Source organism: Pseudoliparis swirei, chromosome 5 (genome assembly GCF_029220125.1).
Source record: "Pseudoliparis swirei isolate HS2019 ecotype Mariana Trench chromosome 5, NWPU_hadal_v1, whole genome shotgun sequence".
Lineage (NCBI taxonomy): Eukaryota > Metazoa > Chordata > Actinopteri > Perciformes > Liparidae > Pseudoliparis > Pseudoliparis swirei.
Window position 1 is genome coordinate 13,545,162 of NC_079392.1, and position 17,875 is coordinate 13,563,036.

Below are 17,875 nucleotides of genomic sequence, written 5' to 3' on the forward strand. Positions count from 1 at the left end.
GGACTATGAGGAAATACATATATAAAGCAACTCAAACATTAAAGAAATTACCGATTTCTTTAAACATTTAGGACTTTTACTTTGAAAAATGTCCTAATTGATACATTAAAATTGTTTGATTGCTATTGTAGGGGATTTCAGATATGTATGGAACACATCTGCATTATTCATTTCCTGGAACTCTTGGGGAAATCTATATACAGGACTTTTCTTAACATACAAAAGACTGACTAATTTTTATAAACTCTTCCTTGGTCCAGTTTTAATGTTAGCATAATTTAAGCTAAATCTCAGAAATGATCTATAAAGATACAAAATCAGTTCATTGTTTACTTTTATATGTTCGTGTATGATTTGTCGACATCTTATTTTGATAAACGGATGTTGTTTCACGTGGTTCTTTCCGCTAACTTTGCAAAACCGGATGTTGTCACTTAAATCCTTCCGCTAACTTTATCAAAATCCTCGCGCGCTCCCGATCGAATGCGTTTACCGTGAGCATCAGTCTATAGGGGCTCAGACATGTGAGTGTCGGCTGAGTTGACCCAGAGATTCAACTCGGGGGACGGGGACGCCGCTCGGTGCGCGAGGATCTCCTCGTGGACCTCTCACTCTGCGGCCCTCCGCTGCGGTGCGCCTCTTTTCACACATTAGCCCCCCCCCCCCCCCTCTTCTGGAGTTAATGTCGGTTAGCAAACCAGTCATTCAGGCATTAGCGCTAATAGTGGGCTGAAGTGTAGAACAAGTTTGTAAGCAACAAAAATATTTCATAACAAAAAAAAGAAATCTGCTAATTTACTGGTCGCGCATGCGCGAGTTGATGAAAAATTTACTCGCACTGTGTCTAATTTTAGGCGCAAAATGCGACCATTTGGTCGCAGTCTGGAGCCCTGGGCAGTGCCAATTTGTACTTGGTAGAAGGAACACATGGTGCTGATTCACGAGTATTTCACAAGTTATTGAATTTGGAAATAAACTTCTGTTATACATTCATATCAGAAAGGAAATATATGCATGTGTGTTTGTTATTTGTCATCATAGTTCCATTTATATCTCAGACCCATCCTCTAATTGCTGAAACATGTTATACCTAGCACCACTGAGCCCTTTTGTATCTACCACTTGGCATCCTTACACAACCTCGCTTCTTGAATGTAGGTATAAATAAGCTTTTGCATTCATTATCTGATGGGACTAGCATGTGCATCACAAACTAAAGCTATACAGACTGTATAAAATAACACAAATATCAAGTCATAATATTTTGTGAAGATTATCTATTTTATTGATTATTTATGAATATAACGAAGTGTTCATACATACAATTTATAGGCAGCTGGTTTCTATTAACATGACAAGATAATTTTCTTACATATGAATTTTAGGTAAACAGTCCATACAATTTTGGCCCAGGATTTTCTGGGAAATAATGCCTGTACTGATAAAGAATGCCGAAGAATAATCAGGCCTTTCGGATTGCCTTTGAATTCAAAGGTGTTAATGTGTTCGAGGCAGCAGCTGAATCACAATGACAAACATATGCCCCACTAGATGTAAACATGGTTGTAAATGACCAAGTACAGCTGATGCTGAGGAGGACCATGGCAGATCAAAGGTGGAGTTCTGGGTGCTGCACATGGATGTATGTTTGAACATATATTTACAATTGTAACATCTTTTGACACCCTCAATGACCTTGTACTTGTAAACAAATATCACACAGAGTTAATTGCTTCCTCAATTTTGTTTCTACATGAGAGCTCACATCTTGTTTATTGCTATTTCCATAATCACACAATTATTTTTTTCATAGTTTGCACTTCCACTGTAAACCAAACAATCCCCATGTATATTCAATATGTAATCTTATAACAAAATCGTTGTCATTTCAGATATAATTATTGCAAAAGTGAGGAAATTCTAGCAAATAACTAACTGGCAGAGTATCGACATCAGATTAAAATCTGGATGTTTGCTTATGAATGAGCTCCTGTTTAGAAGGAGCTGGTTTCATAGAGATGTTTTTGGCACCTGGTTTGGGAGCTAGTGGCAGAGCAACTCTTCGTGACCTCACTTCCAGTGCCCTCTGCACAAGACCTTGTAGGTGATCCTGGGATGTCGCAACATAAATTGGTCTTGCATGATAAGCCCCCGAATGCTTCTTGTACTCCATTCGGAACCTACTTTCCCCAACGCTTGCTGATGCTGAATTTTCTGCCAGCACAACTGCCTGCTCCCTCCCAACATTGGCATTGTGGTCTAACACAGCCAACTGGTTCCTGCCTAACATGCACTGAAAATCAAACTCTTGTCTTTTGGGGCAAAATACCAAGAGTTTTGAATGAAACGTCTCCAGTTTCCCTGTATGGCAGAACAAACTAAGCTGCCGGATGTCCCTGACTAGCTTAGGCTCCAGCACAATATCCTTCAAAGCCAACAGAGAGGGACCCTTCAGCCACAGTCTTTCTTGCTGTTCTTCCTTTGTCAATGGCTTGTGTGGACACTGGTTGACAAAAGTGCTCCCTGACCATCTATGTATGCCAGCTACATGGTAAGTCACACTAGTGAATAGTTCTACCAGTTTATCAGGGTTTCCTTCACAATTGCTACTGCTAAACCACACATGATTTAGGATACTCCTCACCCAGGGGGCCAAGTCTGCATGTTTCTTTTTCTTTGTAAGTTCCTTCAACTTCTTCCTAATACTGTTTACAATGTGGAATACATCGAACTGGTGGTCAATGCCCCTCCCACTGTAATCCTTCTTTATCACTGCTCGAATTCCCACATGCCTGTCTGTGGCCACAGTGCCAACAGGTACACCCTCCTCCAGAAGTCTATCCAGGACCTTACAAAAACCATACTTCTCCATGGATTGAGAAGTGCCTGTTTGTGTCACTTGAACCAACTCAAAATCTAAGATTTTTTCAGTCTTCGAATCCATGAAGGAGTATGTGCAGTACTTAGCACAGAAACCAGGACTATCACATCTGCCATCTCCACCTAGGGTCAACTTTTCACTTGAAACTTTTGCCTCATCTACCAATCTCTGCCTCTCTGCCACCCACCTCTCATTAATCACTGGTAACAGAATATCTCTCTGAAAGCCATAGAAAGTTGACTGAGATGAAGGCAACATTTATCAAATCTGCAAGCTTCTTTACTCTGGTGTATGTTAGCCCAGAGTAGAGAGTAGCAGCACTTAACAAAAGATTACCTGATGCTATTTTGCCCTTTCCCTTCCCAATGAATGCTTGGCCTGACCAGGTCACCTCGTTATGGTCACACAAGTATTCTATATATATGAGGATATTTGTGCCAGAGATGACTGTACGAGTCTTGTGGACTGGGCTTTTACATTGTGAACAAACAGTCAAGCTGACAAGTTTGTCGATAGACTCTTCAAACACTATAAACTTTCTACATTGTACTTGAGTCCAGAATTCACCATTGTCGTCATCCATGCTGGACTCGTACGAATCGCCAGAACCATTTAGAAAGCTACCATCTAACTTTTCTTCCAGCTTGGTTGGTTCCTCTGCACTGTCCGTGTCCACATAACATATCACTGGACTCCGAAGAAGTTTCTATGTGTATGTCAGTTGACTGCGTGGAGCAAAGCTGTAAACCCTTTGATGATGAAGGCACAGGGCTACATGGATGCAAGAAATCCTTTGGTGGATTATTTATCACGGGTGTGGAGGTAACCACAGCGTCAGCTGAAATGTCATCAGGCCGCTTCATACTGTAACAGTGGTCATCATCTACGGCAGGGTAGCTGGCCTGCTTACTCAGCAAAACTTGTGTGCCTGGTTCAAGGACACATATTGATGATTCGGCAGGAAATATCTGTACTGGGTCTGTCTGGACCTCACGATGACACACCTGAAACAGAAGAATTGTACAGATAATTAAAATAAAAGAATTGCGCTATCTGATTTGGGTTTTCGGGAATCAAGGTTGCTAATTCATATAGAACTGATTCAAATTGTAAAAACAATTGCAGTGACCTACGATAAACCTAAGGCAATATGTGTAGGCAGAGCTCACCGGAAACTCACTGGTACCTTCTAGTACCTCCAGAGTCCAGACTCCAGTACCTTCTACCTAGTGTCAAGTAAGCCTGCTCCCTTAGCAGCCTAGATACTATACTTTAGTGTGTATATAGTAACATGAACAATTTCAAATATATTTTATTCTTAAAATTAAAGAGGTCTCTGTTCTGCATTTATTACATAGGTACTGGTCTGATTTCTATAAACTGCAGGATCTTTCAGGTCTAATAATAAAGTGACTAAGTTTTAATATGTTTTCCACAACAGAAAAAGCAGCTTTATGAAAATGTCACTTACATTGGCAGGATATACAGGATCTGGCTGTCCCAGCTGAACTGGTTCTTCAGAGTCACAATCACCTGATGATGGAGGGCTTTGTGCTGGTGCTACTGAACTTGCTGCTGAGGCTTTTGACAGTTCATGAAGAAACTGAAAAATAAATGACAATTAATAATGTATATTGTGAATGTCTAAAAGTGGGAGGATCGTAGGTAATATAAATGGTTCTACCCCATACTTTAATAGGTATGGAGACTGTAAACCAGAAAATGACCAATTACAAACAAACATATGTCATAATTTGGTTTATTTTACCTACAAATAAGCCTAATGGGTGTAGCACGTTGTTGATTTGGGCTACAGGTACCCTTTAAAAACCATGATAACATTGATGCTAGTCCTAATTTTTCTAGGATTATTTATCATTATAATAATAATTATTATTTTATGTTAAGTATACCTTATGGTAGGATGGCTTATTTCCACATATGATGTTATAGCCTATATGTATATAATCTATATATAATAATTTAATTAACAAATAAAATTAATTATGTTTATTATTAATAGGCCAAGCACATTGACATTCCTCTATAAAGATCTAATTATACCACAGATACGTGGTCAGTTATAATATAAATTAGTCATCCAAATTAAAGTAAATTTACATTACATATCACAGGTCCCATAATAATATTTATGCCAGACTTACCTTTTGTTTATCTCTGTTCGCAACACGAACATTGCGGCCTTTATCTGATGCTGCTGCTTTTCGATGAACAAATACTGTTGGTACAGCATCGGGCTTCAACTTGGTCCGGGCCTGATATCCCAACAATTCGGCCTGCATGTTTCTCTCATAGCAATCTGGATCGAAGTGATCTTCACATACCACGGAGTTTCTGCTGAATGTAAATGTTTTAAAAGTATGCCCGGTTCCTAAATTGTGCAGCCACTTCTTCGCGAGCACCTTCTTTTCCTCTGTACTAGGTTTGGGCACGCAAAATAACTTTTTAGTCTTGTGACTCCGTTTATTATTGAGACAACCGAACGCCTTGCACTGCGCCATCTTGGCGTGAACTCCAGACGTGAACTGGTTTGAGCCCACCGATCTATCCCAAGAAGCAACGCGTGTAGAAGTGGCTCCGGATTGGCTGAATTCCTTTCAACGACTCTACGTCATAGTTAGCTTTGAGCTGGAGTAAATAACTAGCAAAATGGCTGCGCCCACGGATTCGGAATGTTGACAAAGAAATGTAAATCCTCGGGCTATGCGTGACTTGTTGACAATAGCAGCGGGGTAAATATGATTTATTTGATGCGCCGAATGGATGTAGCACGTTGTTGTTTTGCACTACAGGTACCCTTTAATATTGTGTGCATATAGATTATGTGTAAGGTGGAAAAACACTGAATGAGAGTTGAATACTTCGGCAGGGCGCTCTGGCGCCTGAACTGATCAAAAGAAAGATAAGTGACACCTCAGGAAGTTGTATGCACCCCCTCCCCTTCCCTGTACTGCACTCATCCAAGAGGATGACTAGATAGAGAGCTCATTGCATTCATAGTTTAGAAAGAGCAATCACAGTCCTTACCTCACCGGGAAGATAGATAAGGAAGGGTCCAGATGGGGCCATTATTCTCCTTTAGACACTTGAGGCCCCTCACTGATCCCCCTCACCGACCCCTCTCACACCCTCACCCACGCTCACACACTCACACATGGGAAGAGATCCCCCGGTGTATGGACGACCTTCTGAGAAGATCCAGGCCCCATCCCTGCACAGATAAGGCCCCGAAGGGAGTCTTCTTTCAAGAGAGGAACTATTAAATCAACTCTCTCCCCTTCTCACACTTCCTTTCACAAACATGTGCACTCATTGGCAGACCACAAGAACCAATGAAGGAGCGACCACGGCGGAAGCAGAGGAACAAGAACCAATGAGAAGACACCACCCTCATTTCTTCCTGGCCAATCAGAACTGTACCTTTTGGCTATTAAAAATGGCCGCACACTCTGAACCGGCATCCTTTCTGCAGCGCTGGGGCCATTGGTCACAGCTCTGGATTGGGGTCCATGCGCATGATTGTCTATTTGTATCTTGATTTTGAATAAACGCTTTATAGATTTAAAGTAAAAGTCTACCGCTGTTTTTCCCAGTGAGTACCATCCAGGTGGTGTGATCCTGTCCAACTCCAACAGATGTCCTTTCAAAGCTGCTGTGTCAAATTCACGGCCATGACTTCACAGCGTTGCGTGACTGTAATTCTTGATAGATGGAGAGCTTTGATTGAAGATAATATTTAATGTTTGTTTTTAAAGTCCTAAAACAATGAGTCCGCTGCTTCAACGAATATTTATTTTATCATCTCTCCATCTTGTAAGGACTTCTTGTGCTTTATGATGGAGTGACGATGCTTTGGTGGCGGCTTTCAATTGTCCGGACAACTATGATTTTAGTTCCTTCATATTTCTCTTTCTCAGTTCAGTTTTTGGTGGGAAGTCAGTGTTTGTGAACCGTCCGAAAGTGCCACTCCACATTTCCCTTCGGAATAGCGACGGTAGCTTGTGTTGTGTTTTCAAGAATCCTCGAGTGCAGAACCGAGAAAGAATGTCTGGACAGTGCCAAATTATAATAAAAGGTGTTTAATTGAAAATATTACCAATGGTCAATAACGGTTGCAATACAGAGTATAACTCAGCTGAGGGAGCATGAATCACTGTGGCCACAGACCGCCAAAGCAGTTAACTGTCTAACAGAAGTCAAACTCACTAAATCTAATCCTCAACTGAGGGCTTCTCACAGGATCAACGGCCTACATGCAGCTTACCTGCATGCAGTGCATCTCTGCCGTCATCCAAAAGGTCAAAAGCATTGTCTCTCTGGTCAACATCTGTTTTTATACCTCCCGGGCATCCCGGCCCCAGGAGAGATAGCCTCTTCTCATTGGCTAACCTGTCTAGGTAAAATATTAGTCCTAATCCACTCATTGGCTGAGCTGTCCGTCGGTGTTGAAAGCGTGTCCACGCCCCATGACACTTGAAGTCATCTGTCCCTCTTCCTCTGCGTCGTTCTGTCCCCTGCTCTGAATGGCATCGCAGGGGTCCTCAGGATGCCTTTCCGTCTGCTACTCAGTCTCTGAGCCAGGTGTGAACTTCCTTTCCGGCCCCAATTCGCATGAATGGGGTCTAGAGGAAAAATAAAGTGCTGAGTTTGCCAGGATCTCCAGCGATCTACTGCATTGTGTTGTGCAGCCTGACAGCAGCAGGAAGGAAGGACTTGTGGTACCTCTCCCTCATGTCACGGCGCTATTAGAGTGGACCCATAAGCACGACTCAGACAGGAGTAACAAAGAATACTGTCTTTGGTTGGAAACAGGCTGGGTCAAAACCGGGAGATCAGTCGAAGAAGCAAACAAGTCCAAAAAGGGGCAGGGCAGATTATCAGAGGGCAGGCAGGCAGGGTCAGAACAGGCAGGTCAGGAATATGCTCTAATAACGCTGGAGAACTTGGCACGAAAACACAAGACAATCTGGCAGAGGACAAGTGAGAGTGAGGGAGCTAAATAGTGAGGGACTAATGAGGGGATGGGCTGCAGGTGAGAAGGGCGTGAGGACCAGGTAAAGGGAATGAGGGACTAACGAGGGAATGATCAGAGGCAGGTGAGGGGAGTTGGATTGACGAGATGGTGTGACAGGATGAAAACAACTATTACAAAAAGGAAGGCGTGGAGCTAAACTGTTACAGAATCCCCCCTCAAAGGGATGGCTCCTGACGTTCCAAAACAAAATCTCCACGCCGGGTGGGCAGAGAGGATCTGGGGGAGGACTAATACTCCTCAGACATCTCCCCCCTCTCCTCATCGGCGGGTGAGTTGTCCTCATCAGAAGCCGACTCCTGTCTGATGCTGCAGACGGGAGGGAGGGAACAGGGGCTGGCCTGGGAGCCCTTGGAGGGCTGGTCAGGGTGGCTGCGGTGAAACTCTCATGAGAGGTGGATCTAGGTTATGTCGGGCTGGGACCCAGCATCTCGCCTCTGGTCCGTAGCCCTCCGTCGACCAAACACTGTAGCCCGCTTCCACGGCGGCGGGAACGATGCAGACGGCGAACCGTGTAGGTAAGACCTCCCTCGATGAACCGTGGTGGCGGTGGGGGCTGTTCAGCAGGAACCAGCGGACACTCCCGAACTGGCTTTACTCTGGAGACATGGAACGACGGATGGACCCACATGGCCCGGGGCAGCTTGAGCCTCACTACTGCCGGGCTGATAACCTTCAGAATCTCGAATGGTCCGATGAACCTGGGTGCCAACTTCTTCGCCTCCACTCGCAAGGGTAAGTCCTTGGTCGATAGCCACACCCTCTGGCCAACATGGTAGATGGGGGCTTTAGAGCGGCGCCGGTTAGCTGCTGTGGAGTAACGGTCGGCCGAGCTGAGGAGCGCCAGTCTGGCCTTGGCCCAGGTATGGTGGCAGCGGCGGACGAATGCCTGGACTGAGGGGCAGGAAACCTCCTTCTCCAGGGCCGAAAACAATGGAGGTTGAAATCCGTAGGCACACTGAAACGGGGACATACCAGTAGCAGAGCTGGTCAGGGTGTTGTGGGCATATTCGACCCACAGGAGCTGTTGGGACCAGGATGCTGGAGTCTCAGAAACCAAACACCGCAGAGCCGTCTCCATTTCCTGGTTCTTGCGCTCAGTCTGGCCGTTGGACTGCGGGTGGAATCCAGATGACAGACTGACTGTGGCCCCAATTAATGTGCAGAACTCCCTCCAGAACACGGATGTAAACTGAGGACCCCGGTCAGAGACTACGTCTGTGGGAAGACCGTGAAGCCGGAAGACGTGCAGCAGAACCAGCTCAGCAGTCTCCTTGGCCGAGGGGAGCTTGGGCAAGGGCACAAAGTGGGCCATCTTGCTGAACCGATCTACCACTGTTAGGATGGCGGTGTGTTTGTTGGACAGTGGGAGACCAGTAACAAAGTCCAGGGAGATGTGAGACCAGGGCCGATGGGGCACAGAGAGCGGTTGCAGGAAACCAGCGGGAGCCTGGTGGGAAGGTTTGTGCCGGTTACAGACAGGACAGGCGTTGACGAATTCCCGGGTGTCCTTCTCCAGAGTAGCCCACCAGAACCTCTGCTGCAAGGCATCTCTAGTACGCTGGCTCCCAGGATGGCAAGTGAGCTTGGAGCTATGGGCCCACTGGAGGACCTCCGACCTCAGGGTCTGGGGAACAAACAGACGGTTAGGGGGACAGGAGCTCGGGCCGGGCTGGACCTCCAGGGCAGCCTTGACTCTATCCTCTAGCTCCCAGGTGATTGCGGCCACCAAGACTGGGGCAGAAAGGATGTTGTCATCACAAGGGGTGGAATTGGCGGGACAGGGCGTCTGGCTTGACGTTACGGGTACCAGGCCTGTACAGAGTGAAAAGTTAAACCGGGTAAAAAACAGACCATCTGGCTTGCCGAGAGTTGAGCCTCTTGGCGGACTGAATGTACTCGAGATTCTTGTGATCAGTCCAACACAAAAATGGCAGACTGGTCCCCTCAAGCCAGTGGCGCCACTCTTCAAGGGCCAGCTTAACGGCAAGCAGCTCTCGGTTACCAACATCATAGTTCCTCTCAGCAGGAGAGCGCCACCTAGAGAAGAAGGCGCATGGGTGGAGCTTCTGGTCACTGGCAGCCTGCTGAGAAAGGATGGCCCCCACTCCCACATCTGAGGCATCCACCTCAACAACAAACTGTCGCTCGGGGTCAGGAACTTGGAAGATAGGAGCGGAGGTAAACCGGGCCTTAAGTCCCTGGAAGGCCCCCTCCGCCGAGGGTGACCACCGGAACTGGACCTTAGATGAGGTGAGGGCCGTGAGTGGGGCAGCTACGGTGCTATAACCGCGGATAAACCTCCGATAGAAGTTGGCGAACCCCAGGAATCGTTGCAGCTGCTTACGCGAGTCAGGGATGGGCCAGGACGTTACTGCTGCCACCTTGGCAGGGTCCATTTGCACGATCCCCTGTCCCACGATATAACCCAGGAAGGAGACAGAAGAGGCGTGGAATTCACACTTCTCTGCCTTAACGAACAGAGAATTCCTCAGAAGACGTTGAAGAACTGCTTGGACATGGTGAATGTGCTCCTCTTGGGACCTCGAAAAAATAAGAATGTTGTCTAGGTAGACGAACACCTGCTTGTTTAACATGTCTGAGCACATCATTCACAAGGGCCTGGAAAACGGCTGGGGCATTAGTTAGACCGAAGGGCATAACCAGGTATTCATAATGTCCAGTAGGGGTGTTGAAAGCTGTCTTCCACTCATCCCCCTCTCGGATCCGGACTAAGTGATAGGTGTTACGCAGGTCTAGCTTTGTGAAGATGGTAGCCCCCCGCAGCAACTCGAAAGCAGAAGAGATGAGTGGGAGTGGGGAGCGGTTCTTTATGGTAATGTTATTGAGTCCCCTGTAGTCAATGCAAGGCCTAAGTGACTTGTCTTTCTTCCCTACGAAAAAGAACCCCGCCCCTGCAGGTGAAGAAGAGGGACGGATGAGCCCAGCAGCTAGAGAGGAACTAATGTATGCCTCCATGGCCTCTCTCAGGGGCAGATAAGGAATACAGGCGGCCCCTGGGTGGGGTGGTGCCTGGTTGCAGGTTAATGGCGCAGTCGTATGGTCGATGTGGCGGCAGACATGAGGCCTTGACCTTACTGAATACCTCCCTATAGCAGGGGTTCCCAAACTTTTTAGGCCACGCACCCCCTTCTGCATCCCGACCGGGTTCACGCACCCCAATCCCCCACTTTTTCTTTTAGTTGTTGACGGGGGGGGGGGGGGGGGGGGGTGCTAGTGAGTTTTTCTCGTGAGAGTGTGCTCACCCGTGTGCGCGGATGTGTCAGCGCGTAACACGGCAGAGCGATGCGCGTTATGGGAGCGGCGGCGCTGGGCTTAGCCCAGAGGAGTGAAGCAGCGAAATTTGTAGACATAGAAACACTCTCAGACAGAAGCTTGCTGTTACGTGCGCCTGCTGCCTGTCTGACTCCGCTGTTTTGGGTGAATGACGTCACGTGCGACCTGGAGGTGTTAACCACTTGTGTGCCAAATTTTTGTTTGTTTTTAATTAACATTCAGGGCTAATTAATTTTTTTGCCTAGGGACGCCACTGAGTCTCACGCTCAATGCGTGACACTTGAGAGCCCTGAGAATGTTTAATATTAATTATTACACCATTAGACCGCCATTACATTTTTCCTCTCGCGCACCCCCTAGAGACAGCTCGCGCACCCCTGGGGGTGCGCGCACCACACTTTGGGAATCCCTGCCCTATAGTCATGGTATTCCATCGGTACTCCAGACAGGTCCAATGCAGAGCTGGGCCAAACTGACTGCTGAGGTGCAGCAGCCTGTTTCAGGCAGATTAGGTCACAAGATGCACTCCAACCCAGGATGGCTCCTGTGGCCCAGTCAATGTGGGGGTTGTGGCGGCGGAACCAGGGATGCCCCAGGATTAGTGGATGCTTGGGTGACCGCAGGATAAGAAACCGAAGGGTCTCATGGTGGTTACCGGACAGGAGCATACGGAGTGGCGTGGTCTGGTGAGTCACTGTCCTCAGTAGGTGGCCATCCAGGGCATTGACCGGAACAGGGCATGGAAGCGGTAACTGCTTGATCCCCAGCTGATGAACTAGGTCCTCGTCAATGACGCTGTCGTCAGCACCAGAGTCAATGAATGTAGCGAGAGTTTGTGGCCCGTTTGCGAGCAGCAGTTGGGCGTGGAAGAGGGGCCTTTGGTTGGGAGAGAGTCTTGTGGTTCCGCTCACCAGTACCTCTCCTGCTACGGGTGAGCCACGCCCCTTTACTGGACACCGGGATACGAAGTGGCCCACCTGGCCACAGTACAGGCAAAGACCTCCCCGACGACGACGCTCCCGCTCCTCACGGGTAAGACTGGTGCGCCCGACCTTCATGGGTTCGACCTCCCCTGGTTGAGGCCTGGGGGTGATGCTGATAGCTGCTGGAGCAGCTCGCCATCGAGCGAAAACGCGATGATCTGTATCCCCCCTGCGTCGCTCCTGTCGCCTTGCCTGGATGCATCTGTCCACTCGGGAAGTCAGTTCTATTAAGCCATCCAAGTTGGCAGACAAATCGAAAGAGATCAGTTCATCCTTGACATAATCCGCTTGTCCAGTCAAGAACACCTCACACTGAGCGGCCTCATTCCAGCTGCTAAGGCGTGCTCTCGTACGGAACTCCAGGGCATAATCTGCCACAGTTCGGTCCCCCTGGCACAGTTCTGCCAGTCCCCCGCTTGGATCTGGACCCCTGGAGACCTCCCCGAATACCTTGCGAAGCTCCGCCGAAAACAGCAGGAACGAAGTGCAGGCTGGCGTATGTCTCTCCCATTCCGCGGTACCCCACAGTCTCGCTCTACCAGTCAAGTGGTTTATGGTGAAGGCTACTTTAGCCTCCTCCGCGGCAAAGGTGTGGGGCTGCAGGGAGAACAGGATGGATCAGTTTGTGACGAATGGGTTGCAGCCCTCAGGTTCTCCAGCATAGCGCTCCGGGGTTCCCACTCGAGGCTCGGGTCTTGGCGCAGGTGGCGGTGAGACAGGAGGCAGAGAGGCAGAAGGCGGAGCAGCAGGAGACAACGGCGAGGCTCCGCGCTGGGTCAGGGCTGTAGATAGTTGTTGTATCTGGTTCATCATCGCTGCCATAGTCTGCCGTGTCTCCTCGGCGAAGCTGACCATCTGCGTCCGCTCTTGCTGGAGGACCTCCTCGATCCTCTCAAACCGGCTTGCTGCAGGCTGGTGTGCTGGGTCCATGATTTGGCCAGGTTGTAATGTCACGGCGCTATTAGAGTGGACCCATAAGCACGACTCAGACAGGAGTAACAAAGAATACTGTCTTTGGTTGGAAACAGGCTGGGTCAAAACTGGGAGATCAGTCGAATAAGCAAACAAGTCCAAAAAGGGGCAGGGCAGAGAATCAGAGGTCAGGGCAGGCAGGCAGGTCAGGAATATGCTCTAATAACGCTGGAGAACTTGGCACGAAAGCACAAGACAATCTGGCAGAGGACAAGTGGAAGTGAGGGAGCTAAATAGTGAGGGACTAATGAGGGGATGGGCTGCAGGTGAGAAGGGCGTGAGGACCAGGTGAAGGGAATGAGGGACTAACGAGGGAGTGATCAGAGGCAGGTGAGGGGAGTTGGATTGACAAGATGGTGTGACAGGATGAAAACAACTATTACAAAAAGGAAGGCGTGGAGCTAAACTGTTACACCTCAGACACCGGGGATGAATCAGCCAGTGGCTGAAGGATCTTTGCAGAGCTGCTGGAGTGTCATGCATGGGGTGGGAGGTGTGGTTCATCAGGGACGAGAGCTTTCCCATCCCCCACCACCTCCACAGTATCTGCAGGACACCCCAGCACGCTGCTGGCCTTCTTTAGCAGCTTGTTCAGCCTCTTTCTGTCAGCCGCTGCCATGCTGCTGCTCCAGAAGACCACTCCATAGAAGATGGCCTTCAGGAGTGCTCCCTGTACTCCAAAGGACCTCGGTCTCCTCAGCAGAAAGAGTCTGTCTGTCCCTTCTTAGTGCGTGGTCAGCCCAGTCCAGTTTGTTGTTCAGGTGAACACCCAGGTACTTATAAGATTTCTCAAAGTCCAGTCCCTGGATGCTCACTGGTACCGGAGGAGAGCGTTTACAATAGCGGAAGTCCACCACCAGCTCCTTGGTCTTACTGGAGTTGATGTGGAAGCGGTTCCTCTGGCACCATTCCAAAAAGTCCTGGTTCAGTTCTCTACTCCCTGTCATCGTCGGCAGAGATGAGGCCGACGATTGCAGGGTTGTCAGAACTTTTGCAGGTAGACGTTGTCAGAGTTGTGCTTGAAGTCCGAGGTGTAGATGGTGAAGGAGACCCGTTCTGACGCCCACCCCCGTATCCTCACATACTGTGGACGTTTGGTGAGGTAGTCCAGGATCCATGCAGTGAGGTGGTGGTCCACCCCGATCTGCTCCAGCTTGTCCCTCAGAAGCAAAGGTTGGATGGTGTTGAAGGCACTGGAGAAGTCGAAGAACATGACTCTCACAGTGCTTCCAGCCTTTTCCAGGTGAGAGAGGCATCGCTGCAGCAGGAAGGTGACGGCGTCATCCACCCCGATGCCAGGTTGGTAGGCAAACTGAAGTGGGTCCAAGGATGAGCTCACCAGGGGGCGAAGCTTGACAAAGACCAACCTCTCCAGGGTCTTCATCAGGTGGGATGTTAATGCCACCGGCCTGAAGCTGTTGAGGTCCTTGGGCCGTGGGGTCTGTGGTACTGGTACCACGCAGGAGGTCTTCCATAGCTGTAGTACTTTACCCAGCCTCAAGCTCAAGTTGAAGATGTGCTCCACTCTCCCGCACAGCTGGTCTGTGCAGGATTTGAGGAGCCTTGAGCTGATGCCGTCTGGACCTGTGGCCTTCCTCACCTTGATCCTCCTCAGTTCCTTCCTCACCTGGATAAGGGATACTGGGGGGTGGAGTGCTGTGAGATGCTGGAGTGGGGTGGGTTTCTGGTCGCAGAGTGAGTATGAGAGGGGGGGAGGTGGAGGAGGGGGAGTAATCCACAAGGGGTGCAGATGATGGGGATTGCTGCAGGGAGGGAGGGGGGGTCTGAGTGTGGGGGATGGCTGGTCAAATCTGTTGAAGAATAAGTTCAGCTCATTCACCCACTGTTGGTCTCCCCCCCCCCCCCCCTTGAACCCAGACATCGCCTTGAGGCCCTTCCGGACCCTGCTGGTGTCATTCTGCTGCAGCTGGTCCTCCATCCTCTTCGTGAAAATGTATTTCCCCTCCCTGATCTTCATTCTCAGCTCCCTCTGAACAGTCCTCAGATTCTCCTTGTTACCCGTCCTAAAGACCCTCTTCTTCTCTTTGAGGAGGGCCTTTATCTCCGGAGAGACCCAGGGTTTGCCATTTGAGAAGCACCGTACAGTCCTGGTGGGTACGGTGTTCTCAACACAGAAGTTGATATAGTCCGTGATGCAGTCGGTGAGACCGTCAATGTCCTCCCCATGGGCGTCACTGAATGCCTCCCACACAGTAGACTCAAAACAGTCCCTCGGATCCCTCAGACCAGCCATTCCTGCGAAGGTACTGCAGGTGGGCCGCGAGAGGTCATTTACAATAAATAAATAAAATGTTTTTAATTTTCAATTTTGAAAAGTTTGAAATTAATATAAAAATATTTATGATTTAAATTACGTGTTATTCTTTTATCTGACCTATTTTTGATCTGTGACGTGTCTTGTATCTCGTCAATAGCGGGAAATCTTAGTTTATGTTTTGATCAGAGTTGTGATCAGCGCCGCCGCTCCCATAACGCGCATTACGTGCTGCGCGTAGGGCACCGAGTCCTGAGGGGGCTCCACAAAATAGGCAACTATTTCAGTCTAGAAATATTAGGCGCCTTTTAGGCATGTATGTCACAAAACAGGCAGAACAAGAGATATATTTAATCGCTCAGCACCCCGCGTCAACACTTCTCGGGTCGCATCGCTCTGCCGTGATGCGCGCCGACACATCCACGCGCATAGGTGAGCACTCTCACTAGCAAACACCCCCCCCCCCGTCGACAACGCTCGCCGTGGGGGCCGCAGAAGATTTTAAGATTTCAAATTGGGCCGCGGCATTCTTGAGTTTGGGAACCGCTGCCTCGGACCATCGTTTAACTGTGCGGGTCACAGCTGGCTGCTTCTGTGCAAGGGTGGTGTACACAGGCAGGAGGTGCACCAGGTTGTGGTCAGATCTGCCCAGGGGAGGGAGAGGTGATGATGAATATGCCTCCTTGGTGTTGGCATACAGGAGATCCAGTGTCTTATTGTCTCTGGTGTGACATACTGGTTGAAGGTGGGCAGAGTGGAGGACGGAGGGGCATGATTGAAGTCCCCAGAGAGGAGGAGGGCAGTGGGGTGTTGTGTCAACAGCCTGCTTGTCGCCGAGTGGATGACGTCACAGGCCGCTTCAGCGTTAGCAGAGGGCGGGTCATACGCAGCTATCACAATAACGTGCGAGAATTCCCTTGGTAAATAGTTTGGCCTCATGCCAACAGCTAACAGCTCAATGTCCGTTGTGCAGATCTACTCCTAAATCATCAAGCAGACAGGCTGACAATGTGTGAGAGCGAAAGAGAGCATCAACGACAGTTTCGCTCATTTGTATGAAAGGCTCCTTTTATGGAAACAATACAGATTCCAGCAAAGTCTGTGTTGTTTTCCAATATCGGGGTGGATTTTAAGTTCTTATGGTGTGTTCACACCGGACACGTCGAAATTTCGACGCGCGTCGAGATTACATGTAAAGTCAATGCAAAGCTGCGTATTTTCCAGCGAGCAGCGCGTCAGACGCGTTTGAAGCAGCACAAACAGAGAGTTTGTCGCGGGGCGAACATAACGAACAGACGCAGCTCGTCAACGCGCGAGTTGAAATTTCCCAACTCCGGCAGCAAAAACGCGTGAGTCATAGTTGTGTCAGCCAATCAGCGTTGAGCAGCTCCGCTCGTCATCGTCCTGAATTATATCTGATTAAATTGTATATGACATGACATTAACCCTTTTTCACAAATAATTTTTTCAATGCATGATGTCATGTTTCTGATTGTATTCATTGGTCTTGTCATAAGTTGCACATCTGACAGGGTGGGTGTGTCAAACACTTGATTCGCCAATGAACATAAATGTTTCTCATACAAAGACATATATACATATTTATTTATTTATTGACTGAGTACGTCTCAGGATATCTAAATGTACCACTATTGTCGCTGCTTGCTACTAATACCGTTACTGATATGATGACTGTTCAGAAAGTCAGCCTGTGATTCATCAGTGATCTAATTTGGCAATTTTCTAACAATAGACTGGATACAACTAAAACACACCACTTGAAGCACACACCCAAACACTCTCACATTATTTGTTGTCTTTCCGTCGCATTGATTGTTGTTTGTTTGTCATGTCCAAATGTTGCACCTTCCACCAAAAAAAATTCCTCGTTTGTTTGTGAAAACATTCTTTGGCAATAAACCTGTTTCTGATTCTGATTCTGATTCTGATAACAGTTCAAAAGCTGCAAAAGGGATCCCAAGCTTGCACTCCATCCCACAAATACAAAACGCTGGTGTGAAAACGTAGAATGAAAAAAAACGTTAGACGCACCAAAACCCCTGTGATATAGCCATTAACCTGCATAATAATTAGTCCAATGGATTTGGTTGAAAATGAAACGCTAGCAGGATCACGTAAACACGTAAATGCAGGTAGGGATACCCCCATTAGCCATAGTGGGAGTTTCCTTACGTTCGACCCTCATGTGACCTTCACCCTTGTTACGTATGAGGTCACTTGGGAATTCCCATTGAAGGAAAGTTGCATTAATCAGTTTAGGTGAAAAAAATGCCGTTACTGTACACACAAACAATTCCGATGACGTATAAATGAAAAACGCCGAATGCTGTCATAATGCGCAGGCGATACAAAATATATGTGGAATTAAATTAACACATTTGTAGAAAGAAATG

At 48.2% G+C, this 17,875-nt stretch overlaps 1 long non-coding RNA gene across 1 annotated transcript; it reads right to left on the minus strand.

Moving 5' to 3' along the window:
- Positions 1 to 3,841: 3,841 nt before the first annotated feature.
- Positions 3,842 to 5,131, minus strand: LOC130193548 (uncharacterized). Its single transcript, XR_008831662.1, has 3 exons — positions 5,047 to 5,131; positions 4,353 to 4,484; positions 3,842 to 3,885 (listed from the first exon to the last, which is right to left on the minus strand). It is a non-coding gene; the product is annotated as an uncharacterized LOC130193548 (long non-coding RNA).
- Positions 5,132 to 17,875: the final 12,744 nt, after the last annotated feature.